This window comes from Dipodomys merriami, unplaced genomic scaffold, assembly GCF_024711535.1.
Source record: "Dipodomys merriami isolate MVZ:Mamm:240054 unplaced genomic scaffold, mDipMer1.0.p SCAF_4, whole genome shotgun sequence".
Lineage (NCBI taxonomy): Eukaryota > Metazoa > Chordata > Mammalia > Rodentia > Heteromyidae > Dipodomys > Dipodomys merriami.
The window spans coordinates 28,927,657-28,939,251 of NW_027205603.1; the positions used below are offsets into that span (position 1 = coordinate 28,927,657).

General features: G+C 41.7%; 1 pseudogene; it reads right to left on the reverse strand.

Annotated features, from left to right (window-relative positions):
• Positions 1-816: 816 nt before the first annotated feature.
• LOC138806394 (small nucleolar RNA SNORA40) lies at positions 817-933 on the reverse strand (annotated as a pseudogene).
• Positions 934-11,595: the final 10,662 nt, after the last annotated feature.

The window sequence follows — 11,595 nt, forward strand, 5'->3', positions numbered from 1 at the left end:
CCCATGAGAGCATCTTAACTGAGTTTTAGCACCCCAGGTATATCTTAATTAAAAAATGTATTCTTTTTCATTTTTTCCCCCAATGAAGTTCCCATTTTGATCTTCTAAATTGAATTTGATACTGCTTTATATCCATTTTACCTTTTATCCAATTCTTTGGGCTTAGAAAAAAACAATTATTACATTTCTAACACTTTAAGTTTGTGTGTGTGTGTGTGTGTGTGTGTATGTGTTTGTGTGTGTGTGTGTTTGTGTGTGTGTGTGTCTGTCTGTCTGTCTGTCTGTTGGTACTAGGGACTGAACTCAGGGTTTGGGTGCTGCCCTTAGTTTTTTGTTTTTTTTTTTTTTTGTACAAGGATGGCACTCTACCATTAGCCTTGAGCCACAGCTTCACTTCCAACTTCTTGATGGTTAATTGGAGATAAGAGTCTCATGGACTTTCCAGCTTGAGCTGGCTTTCAACTGCAATCCTCAGTTCTCAACCTCCTTAGAACCTAGGGCCTGAGCCACAGGGACCTGGCTTGACTTTTTTTTCTTTTTTTCTGGTCAGTAGTGGGGCCTGAACTCTAGCCTGGGCGCTGTCCCTCAGCTCTTCAGCTCAAGGCTAGGGCTCTACCACTTGAGCCACAGTGCCACTTCTGGCTTTTCTGCTTATGTGGTGCTGAGGAATCGAATCCAGGGCCTCATGCATGCAAGGCAAGCACTCTACCACTGAGCCACCTTCCCAGACCCCCCTTTTAAAAAAATATTAGCTTTATTCTCAGAACAACCTGTGTGAATTAACAAACCTTCACAGTGCTAATTAGTTGTAGTAATCATATTCCTTCTTACATGTACCAAAATCTCCTATCAGCAATGAGTTCTGGGTTGCAAAAGAGAATTTACTGTTTGCACCTGTCTGTAAGGCTTTGTTACAAATTACACACAAGTACTTCCTGACTTTCAATGAAAGATTACAGGCACTCAGAATTAGACTATCTATATTCAGTATTTGTGCTACAGTTTTGAATTTTCCAAGTAATGCTTCTTTACACTTATGGGTAACAATATCTTATGCAAACCTATCATCTATCTCATACAGAAAAGGTAGTATTTTTGAAGACAGCAGAGATTGACAATGGATCTCCTAGCCTGTGTGTCTTTTTTTTTTTTTTTTTTAACTGCAGGAAGTTAGCCAGAATCTTGGATTTATCAATTCTTTGCTTGCTTATATGCACCCACATATTTCTTTTCCTTCTTTTTTTGTCGGTCATGGGGCTTGAACTCTGGGCTTGGGCACTGTCCTTGCACTCTTCAGCTCAAGGTGAGCACTCTACTGCTTGAGCCACAGCCCCACTTCTGGTTTTCTAGTGGTTTATTGGAGATAAGAGTCTCACAGACTTTCTTTCCTGAGCTGGCTTTGAGCCATGATCCTCAGATCTCAGCCTCCTGAGTAGCCAGGATGACTGGAGTGAACCACTGCATCCACATATTTCTAAAGATAATCCTAGGTCTATTTTAAGCTATTTTTTGAAAATGTATCATGCTTTATGCAATTTCTGAAATTTACTTTTCTTACCTATGATTGTATTGCCAAGCTGTCTCCTGCTATAGTCTGCTTTGGCTCCTGTATGGTATTCCTTTGTGTGTTATATATCACTGTGCTATATTTTTGTGCTATGCTGAGGTTGGAATACAGGGCTGGGTGCTGTCCTGGAGCTTTTGTGCTAAAAGCTGGTGCTCTACCACTTGAGCTATACCTCCACTTCTGGTTTTTTGCTGTTAATTGGATATAAGAATTTCTTGGATTTGTCTTTCTGGGATGACTTAAAATCTTGATCTTCAGATTTAAGCTTCCAGGGTAGCTATGATTATGAGTGTGAGCTACTAGTATCTGGCTAAATTCTCCCTTTAAAAGCTGGGAAATAAGCCAGGTGCCTGTGGCTCATACCTGTAATCCTAGCTACTCAGGAGGCTGAGATCTGGGCAGGAAAAGTCCATGAGACTCTGATCTCCAACAAACCACTCAGAAAACCAAAAGTGGCACTGTGGCTCAAGTGGTAGAGCGGTATCCTTGAGTTGGAGAGCTGAGGGACAGCGGCCAGGCCCAGAGTTCAGGCCCCACAATGACCACCACCACCACCACTACTACCACCACCAACAAAAAAAACAGCTGGGAAATCTCCCAAGCTATGAGTCTACTACATTTTGTTTATCTATTCATCCCTCCATGAATATTTATGTTGTTTCTGCCTGTTGCCTATGTCAAACCAAATGTAAAAATTATGTGTCTATTTTCATTTTATTTCAGTATATATAAATCTTTTATAGCTTAGAAAATATTTTTTCCACTTAGTTTACTGCCCTATTTAATTTTGTGCTTTTATCTGTGTACCATATCATGCCATGAGAAAAATGCCAATAAAAATAGGATATAATATAGCTTGTGAGGATATTAAAATTTTGATATTTTGCCAGGTGCTGGTGTCTTATATCTGTAATCCTAGCTAGTCAGGAGGCTGAGATATGAGACTCTCAGTTTGAAGCCATCTTGTTTGGGTAAGAAAGTCCAAAAGACTCTTATCTCTATCTAACTACCAAACCGCCAGAAGTAAAGATGTGGCTCAAGTGATAGAGTGCCAGACTTGTGTAAAAATGCTTAGGAACAGTGCCTAGGCCCTAAGTTCAAGCCCCATTATTGGCACACACACAAAAAATGTTTCATAGTACAGTCTTAATATGTAGGAAAACAGTTTCCAGAAATGACTTTTATCTTGGAAATGAGTCCAGTAACAATGCACTTCTGAATTCTGATGATTTTTCTTTTTTCTTTGTTGGTAGTAGGGTTTGAACTTAAGGCTTTGCACAGGCTGTCTGTTTGCTCAGCTTGTGTTCTACCACTTGAGCTACACTATTAGTCTGGCTTTTTGCTGTTTGATTATTTTGGAGACATTTCTCACTGATTTTTCTGTTCTAGCTAGCTTCGAACTCAGTCTTCCATAGCTCAGCCTTCTGAGTAGCTAAGATTACAGACATGAAATACCAGTTCCTGGCTTTATCATTTTACTAATGTACCTAAAAATTACAAGTTGAAACTGTGGAGTTGGAAATGATGAAAATGAATGTAACTCTACCATCTAATCATGACATTACCCAAAGTCATAGACAGGCTGAACATTCAAATATGAACATACAAAAACCTGAAATGCTCTAAAATCTGGTTTTTTTTTTTGGCAGTACTGGGTTTGGAACTCATAACTTTGTGCTTTCTGAGCAAGGTTTCTCCTACTTGAACCAAATTCTAGCATTTTGCTTAAGCTATTTTTTCAGTAGGGTCTCATTATTTTTGCATGGGGCTAGCCTTGAATAGCACTCTTCCAACCTACGACATCCAATGTAACTGAGATGGCAGGTTTGTCAGTACACCCAGCTTTTTTATTGGTTGAGATTGGGTCTTGTTAATATTTTGCTCAGGCTGGCCTTGAACCTCAATCTTCCTGATTTTATCTCCTTAGTAGCTAGGATTACAGATATGAGTCACTGTATCTGGCCCCTCAAAATCTAGATTTTCTGATAGGATATCTGAAGTGGAAGATTCTATACCACAAAAAATTTTTATGCACAAAATTATATAAAACATTACATAAAATGATCTTCATGCTATGTGTGTAAGTATGAAACAGGAATGAATTTGGTGTTTAGATCTAGGTTCTGTACCAAAGACATCTCATTATGCATGTGCAAATATCTGAAAAAGAATCCTACTTCCAAGACACTATTGGTCACAAGTATTTGAGATAAGGGGAGCTCAACTTGAAATTATCTTTCAGTAGAATGGACTTGATGCCTCCTGGTGACATTATAGGGTCTGGAAAAGGCCATTCAAGATGGCCTCCACAGGTTCCTCAGAGGGATGGGCCTCATAGCTCCACACAGGATGTGGAGGAGACCCCAGATTTTGGCTATAGTCCTCAACAGAGGCTGACTTGGGTGGGGGGATGGGGGTGGGGAGAGACTAGCCACTTGCAGTATCAGACCTCGCACGGGTTGTTATTTTTCCTGTCATGTTTGTTGGGGTCCAGCTCAAGTTTGTTTTTCTTGTAGAAAGGCAGGAAGGCCAATTTGGAACACACACAACTCACTTGTCATCGACGATGACTTGCCCAGTGCTTGGTGTTGGCTCTCTGACAGTTAAAAGGCACAGAGTGGGCAAGCTCTAGGGCAGGCACTGAGGAACAAGGAAAAGGAGGGAGAAGGCAAGATTCTTATCTGTTCAGGCCTCACCCCAGCCCCAGCCATTCTTTCCCCCTTGGAGCTCCTCCCTTAGGGGACTTCTGGTTTTAGCTCACACAAGCTCAGGCCCCTGGCTGCTCAGGGCTGGCCTCCACTTTCTGTCCAGCTCTTCCTCCTACTGAATGTGTGAGGAAGCATCCCACCCTCAAGGGGGAAGAGCCTGGATCAGCAGAGATCCATGCCACAGCCTTGCCAGAGGCAAAGGCAGGAAGAGGGAAAAGGAGCATTTTCAGATTGGACTCAAGACAATTGTACAGTTATTTGAGAAAGCTCAGTGTTTTTCCACCAGTCTTGAATAGTGGTAGGAGTCAACAGCTACAAGTGTTCACTGGCCTTCAATTCCAGGTGTTCTGTGATGGAGTGAATGGATACTTAGGTATATGTTTGGAGGATCAGGGTGAATTAAGTTAATTTCAAGCCTTCCCCTGTTCTTGGTGCTTCCCAAAGAATATTTCCCGTTGGTAAAAGCTGGATGACAATGATTTTATTTATTTGTTTATTTATTTATTTAATACTTAGGTTTAGTACAAGATTTTGAACTCAGGATTAACTCATGGCTGGCATTATACCATTTGAGTCATGCTTTATGACCTAAAAGTTTTTCTCCAAAAAAAATTTTTTTTTCTCTTGTCCTAAAAGGTTTGAACAAGGAGGTTATGATTTAAAGTGTCCATCTAAGTCTCCAATGCTTATTAATCAGTCTGGCTTTTGCTGGTTCTTTTGGAGATGAAGTCTCAAGGATCTTTCAGCCACAGTTTTCTTTGAACCATGAGCTTCTGGCTCTCAGCCTTCTGAGTAGCTAGAATTACAGGTATCAGCCTCCAGCACCCAGAAAACACAGTAGCTTTACACATTGAGTGTTTCATTACTGCCTTAGTAGATGGCTGAGGTGGAGAAGTCAGTCAGGCTTGTAAGCTGGAGCTTAAATTTCTAAATCCTAGGAATTGACATTTTGGAGAAGTAGCAAAGATTTCAGAAGGCCATGCAGTTTTAATTCAATGTCTTCACAATGAGATTTTGACAATATTTTACAAAGTCTTCTGTCTGCATGAAATGGTATATGTGCATATTTTGAATAAAATATTTTTTCAACTCTTGCTTTTGGTGATGAGATCATTGAGGTAGGAAGGAGTAGAGATTGTCAAGGTGAGAAGCTGGAGAAGTGCAGAAGCAACACCCTGGTCTTGGTTCTTTGGCTATCATCATCTGTATTACAGGATCACATATGTGCATTCAACCAGTTGTGGTCAAAATTACATAAGTCATAAACATGTATGGCCTTTTCTCCTTATTATTATTTCCTAAACAATAGAATGTGACTTTTGACATGGCATTTGCACTGTTAGATGTTGTCAGTAATGTACATGTGCTAATAGGAGGTTATATGTAGATTTTATTTTTAAAAATCACAGTATTTTCTAGAAGAGGCTCAGACTGCTATATTTTGGTATCTTGGTGTCCTCTACACTTTTTCCCTGGAAGATAGAACTGCTTGTCTCCCTCTTTCACTCACTCTCTAATATATACCAAATACATTGTCTCTTACTTCCTTTTATTTTCTCTTTTCCTTTATCTTTTTCATTACACACTTTTGGAAGGCAACATATTTGTTTTTCTTTGGAAAGCAAATAGATTCTAAATGACATAGAAGTCCTGAAGGAAATGAATTGCTTTTAAGTTAAAACGGAGAAGGCTGTGCTTTGATTAAACTGGGAAACTGGAAATGCAAAAGGGAGGCTTCATTGATGATAGGCTTATTCTTTAGGCTATGTGGACATATCTTCAGATATTGGGCTTTGCCTGCACCAGAATCTGTGTTCCTGCCCTCTCTATGGCAGCCCAAATAGAATAAGACACCATACAATCCATCTTCCACTTCTGGGCATATGACTCTCCCCACCCTGCATTGGAAGAAGGGATATTTTATACCCAGTTCAGAGCAGCATTATTCACAATAGCTAAGAAGTCTCCACTGAGCGATAAATGGATAAACACACTGTAGAGTGGACATACAATAGAATATTATTCAGTCTTAAAAAGGAAGAAAATTCTATCAGATGCTATAACATGCCTGAACCTTAGAGACATTATATTAAGTGTAAGGAATCAGTTACAGTAGAGAAAGGTATATTCCAGTTTATAGTGTTGTATGGGGAGAAAATGGAGAAGGCACATTTTGAGTGGTTGAATAGTAGGGAGTCTTTATTAAAAGGCCAGCGACTGCATAGTGGACTCCTGTCTCAAAGGCCAGCTGCCCTGCAAATATACTTAACACTGTCAGAAAACTGAGCCATGAGAGCTGGAGAGGAAAGAAAAAGCAGAAAAACAATACCAACAAACCAGATCAGTTCTAATGGAGAGCTGCAGTGGGATGCCTTGGTGACTGGAGAAGAGCCAGGAGATAGGAGACGAACGTGGAGACACGTGGCATAGCGCAATGGTCAAGGCCTAAATAGGGTCACGTCAGGAGGCAGTGTCACTGGAGCTTAAGGGTTCATGACCCAAGATTGACAGGTCTAGTAACCTATTACTGTCCAAGTCCCTGCCTCTGTATCTAGGAATTCAGGCACTCCCATCACTGGGAGGTAGACTTCCCGGCTTCCCCCATGAAGATAAGATGGCACCAGTTAAACTCAATACCCTAGCATCCACCATGTGGCCGGGATGGTGCTGGCTGGATTCCGCATCCCTATTTCAATAGGAAGTGCCCAGGGGAGTCAATATCTTCGAGACAGAAAGAACAGTGGCTGTTGCGGAGGACAGAAGGGAGATGAGATGAGCAGTTATTTAATGGGTGTAGAATTTCAGTTGGAATACGAATTTTGGAAATAGATAGCATTGTAAATGTGCACAAATGCCACTGAACTGTATACTTACAAGTGGTTAAAATGAGGAATTATATGTGAAAGAGGATTGGACACATCCATCCCAGGGGACCATGCAGAGGCAGGCAGGCACAGGAGGAAGATTATTATAAGGTTTATTAGAGGAGCCATATTCCCCCCTAGAGGGAGCACATGGCCTCCTCACCATCCAGGTAGCAGGAGGGTCTGAGGGGAAAGGAAGTGAGGTAAATGGGAGTTCAGGTGGGTCTGGGTGGAGAGAGGGAGGGGCCAGCTGTATGGAGGAAACTGAATGGGAGGAGGGCCAAGGTCTGGGTGGAGCTGAGGACCAAATTTGAACATAAAGCTAACAATATGTTATATGTGTATTGTTAGTGAAATGAGCTCCCTTCCCATAGCTTAGCACACTCCTTTCCCTCTCCATAGCTTAGCATGCTCCCTTCCTGGGCAACATAGGCCCTTTTAGTAAAGGCAGTAAATAATCAGCCTCCAACACCCTTTACCTTGGGATGGCACTTCTCTGGGGCAGCTACCACCATATAAGGCAACAAGAGCCCCTTAGAGTGACGCTAAGGGGACCCCTTAGCTACTATTTGGACTATTTGAACAGCAGCCATAAACCCTAGTCTGCTCCACACCAGGCTCTCTGCCTCCTAGCCCCTCCTAAACCTTCTAGGTTACATAAGTCATCTCAGACAATAGCTGGTGCTTCTCATTTCTCCCTTGTGAGACCCGGCAATAAACTTTTCTTTGTTCTCTGTAGCTGGATGTCTGAGTCTCTAGCAAAGTCCAAATAATCTAATGTGTATATTGTGTGTGTGTGCGCATGTGTGTGCAGGTGTGTGTGTGTGTGTGTGTGTGTGTGTGTGTGTGTGTGTGTGTGTGTGTGTGTGTGTGTATACACAGATACTGGGGCTTAAATTCAAGGTCTCCAGCACTCCTGTTTGCTTTTTCCACTCAAGGCTGGTGGTACTCTATCACTGAGCCATACCTCCACTGACTGTAATGTATATTTTAAGAGAAAGAATTATAGAGCAGACTGTTGGGGTAGAGAAGCTTACAATGTACTACTTGGGTGGATTCAACCCATTTTCAACTTAGATAGTTTCTACTTATGATGGATTTATTGGATGGCCTTCTTTGCAAGTAGAGATGTACCTGTAGTAGAGCACCTGATGCTCTGGATTAAATGGGGAAATAACTTGGAAAAGAGGCAGGGAGATATTGAAGCAAGGAGGCTGAGTCTAAGTAATTTCTTACAGCCATCCTGGTGCCTCTTGCTGGGTAGAGGGAATTCTCCACCAGTGCTGAAAAGCCTAGAGGTGAGAGAGGCCATTCATGGAATGCAGATGCCTAGGTCAAGGTGAGCTAGGAGGGCTCGGCTTCAGAGAAATGCACATGTCATAGCCTTAGGAAGGCTTTGCCTAGAGAATGTTCTGCTTCTGCCGTTCTTACCTCCCTAAATGGCTTAAATCACCTGCATCTGAGTAGCCTGTAAGTATATCCTATATGGAAGGTTGAGGCACTTCTTCCCTAGATGGAAAAGTTCTGCTGGTACCTGAGCTTGTACTTGAGAATGTCCATATAAGGTCTGGTATCTTGTCTTCTTGGTGGGGAAGGTTAACCGCTGCCCCCACATCCCCCCAGGTGATGCGCATACTTGAATCCCTGGAGACAGGGGCAGGCACTTGACTGATATAGGTTACTAAACCTGTCAGTTCACTGCCTACAACTAAGAGTTTTACTGTGATGCTGCCCTCTAACCTTCACCATTGGAGCTGAATTGATATTGTTTTTGTTCTTTCTTTTCTCTCTGGCTCTGGTGGCTCAGTTTCCTAACAGTGTTAAGTATATTTGCAGGGTACTGGTCTTTGAGCAGAAGTCCACCATGTAGTCACTGGCTCCAAGGCTCCAAGACTCCAAGACTCCAAGACTCAAAGTGTGGCTTCTCCATTTTCTCACCTCTCAACAATATTATGTTGCTTTTTCAAGCAAGTGGGACCAGCCCCTCCCCCAGGGACATTCCTGCTCAGGGCCCAGGTAGGGCAAGTGTGGTGGAAGAGCAGGGGAAGGGGCATGTCATCCCTTGCATGGCACCTGTGATGCACTTGAAGAACTTCTGGAAGATGTAGCCATAGACCAAGAGTAAAAAAGAGCAAACAAGTCTTTAGGTAGGTGTGGAGCAGATTCTGGAACCTGGAGGGTTGGGGTTTCCAAGGAGAGAGGGGAGAGCTTCTAAAGGCAGTTAGAGGCTACTAACAGAATAGAAGGAGGGCCGGTGGAGGCTGGGATACGGTTAGGAGAGCCGGGCAGGGCTGGATCATGGAGGAGCTGGGAGGGAGTTGCCTTCTAATTGTAGAAAAGCAGGATGTTTTGGTGGAGGAGAGGGGTAAGAAAGCCAGCAGCAAGTCAAGAGTGAATATATTATATTTAATAGGAAGAGAGACTACCCCCTTCCCCACAGGGTTTATTCCCTTCGGACATATTTCATATGTCCTTTCATCGAGGTTTTTAGAGGTGTCAGATGTGTGCTGGGGATAGACAAATTTTCCAAGGCTAATGATATGGGCATAACACTATAATGAAGCAGAGGTAGTTAGGGGTTTTCTCAGTGGATCATGTTGGTCCCAGCTGGTTTGGGGTGTTTCTTTTCTTTTTTCCCACATGCTGGTCCTGGGGCTTGAACTCAGGGCCTATGCACTGTCTCCAAGCTATTTTGCTCCAGGATAGTACTCTGCACTTGAGTCATAGTTCCACTTCCATCTTTTCCATTAGAGGCTCACAGACTTTCCTGCCTTGGCTGGCTTTCTTAGATCTCAGCCTCCTAAGTAGCTAGGATTACAGATTCAAGTCACAAGCAGCAGACATAGGTCTTGGCTCTCTCTCTCTCTCTCTCTCTCTCTCTCTCTCTCTCTCTCTCTCTCTCTCTCTCTCTCTCTTCTTCTTCTTCTTCTTCTTCTTCTTCTTCTTCTTTCTCTTTCTTGCTTGCTTTCCTTCCTTTCTTTCTCTCTCCCTCCCTCCCCTCCCCCTTTCTTTCTCCTTCCTTCCTTCCTTCCTTCCTTCCTTCCTTCCTTCCTTCCTTCCTTCCTTCCTTTCCTCCTTCCTTCCCTCATTTCTTTCTTTTTGCTTTACTGTTAGAGTCAGCCCTGGGGCTGCATCAACTACCAGCTACCATGTGGTTTGCCCCTTATTTTCTAGCCTACCACAAGCAGATTGCTAATGAATGACCTCTTTAGGGAATTTGTGAAAATGCCAGTTTCCTTCTGGCTTCTTTGCATCTTTTTGAAGCCCCAATTTCCTACTCCTGAACAAGTGCTCTTTACTATCTTTCACCCTTACCACAGACCTCCTCCTTTTTTCAATTGTACTTTTGCAGATGTTATTTTCACCTACATGGCAAAATAAACTGCCAGAGGACTGTTAATGGTGCTAGTGGGTATTTACTTAACCTTCCCAATCAACCTGCCAGCCAGTTGCCTTTGTGTCTATTCCCAAGACACACAAAAAAGTTCTTCATCAAGGTAGGGTGGGGGTGTGGGGAGACACCAAAAACAAATATTTCTGAGAAGATTTTTAAAAGACAGATCAATTATGTGCTGTGAAGTAGTTTTCACACACAGTTGATAAAACCATGCTGTTCTTGACATTAAGATCTTGGCATTGCATAAGCCAGTTGTAGACTAAATATGTGATTGTCTCATTCTGAATAACAGCCTGATAGACCTGGAATAGGTCCCACCTACAGAGTGCTGGGTCTTGTTTTATTACAGTCCAGAATATTGTGAGAAATGGTTAATTTATGCAAGAAAAATAACTTGAAGGTGAAATGCTTTCTGATAGTACGTAAAGCATTCTTCCAAAATATACAAATTTAATGGAAAGAGGAAGAATTTAGTGAAGATAACACCATCATTGAGAAACAAAGCTTGTTTCTAGGGAAATAGAAATAAAACCTAACAGGGAACGTTTTACTCCTTGAATTCAAAAGTTGGGAGTTAAGTAAAATTCCTTTCCTTTTGAAGATTTTACAAATTAATTCAGAAGTCTATCCTTGACAAAATTTGAATTCAAGAATGAACAATAGAGTTTTGCAGCTCAAAATCTTTTTAAAATTAGCATATATTAATTGGTGCAAAGAGCTTTCATTGTGATATTTCTATATATAATGTACCTCAGTAACATTTACCTTCTATCATCTTCTTGCAGGATCCTTTTACTACACAGCCCTTCATTAACTTCATGTCACATATATATTAAAAAATATTTTACTTCTAGATACTGCTTGTAAGAGAAAATGTGTGCTATTTATCTTCTGAATATGGATTATTTTGCTTAGCATGTTGATATAATTCTAATCATTTTCCTGAAAATGACATAATTTCATCTTCTTTATGTGCAGCTTAAATTTTGACTTTCTAAAGTTACTTTTCTTTCTTTCTTTTTTGTTTTTGGTCCTATGGTTTGAACTTGGGACCTCATA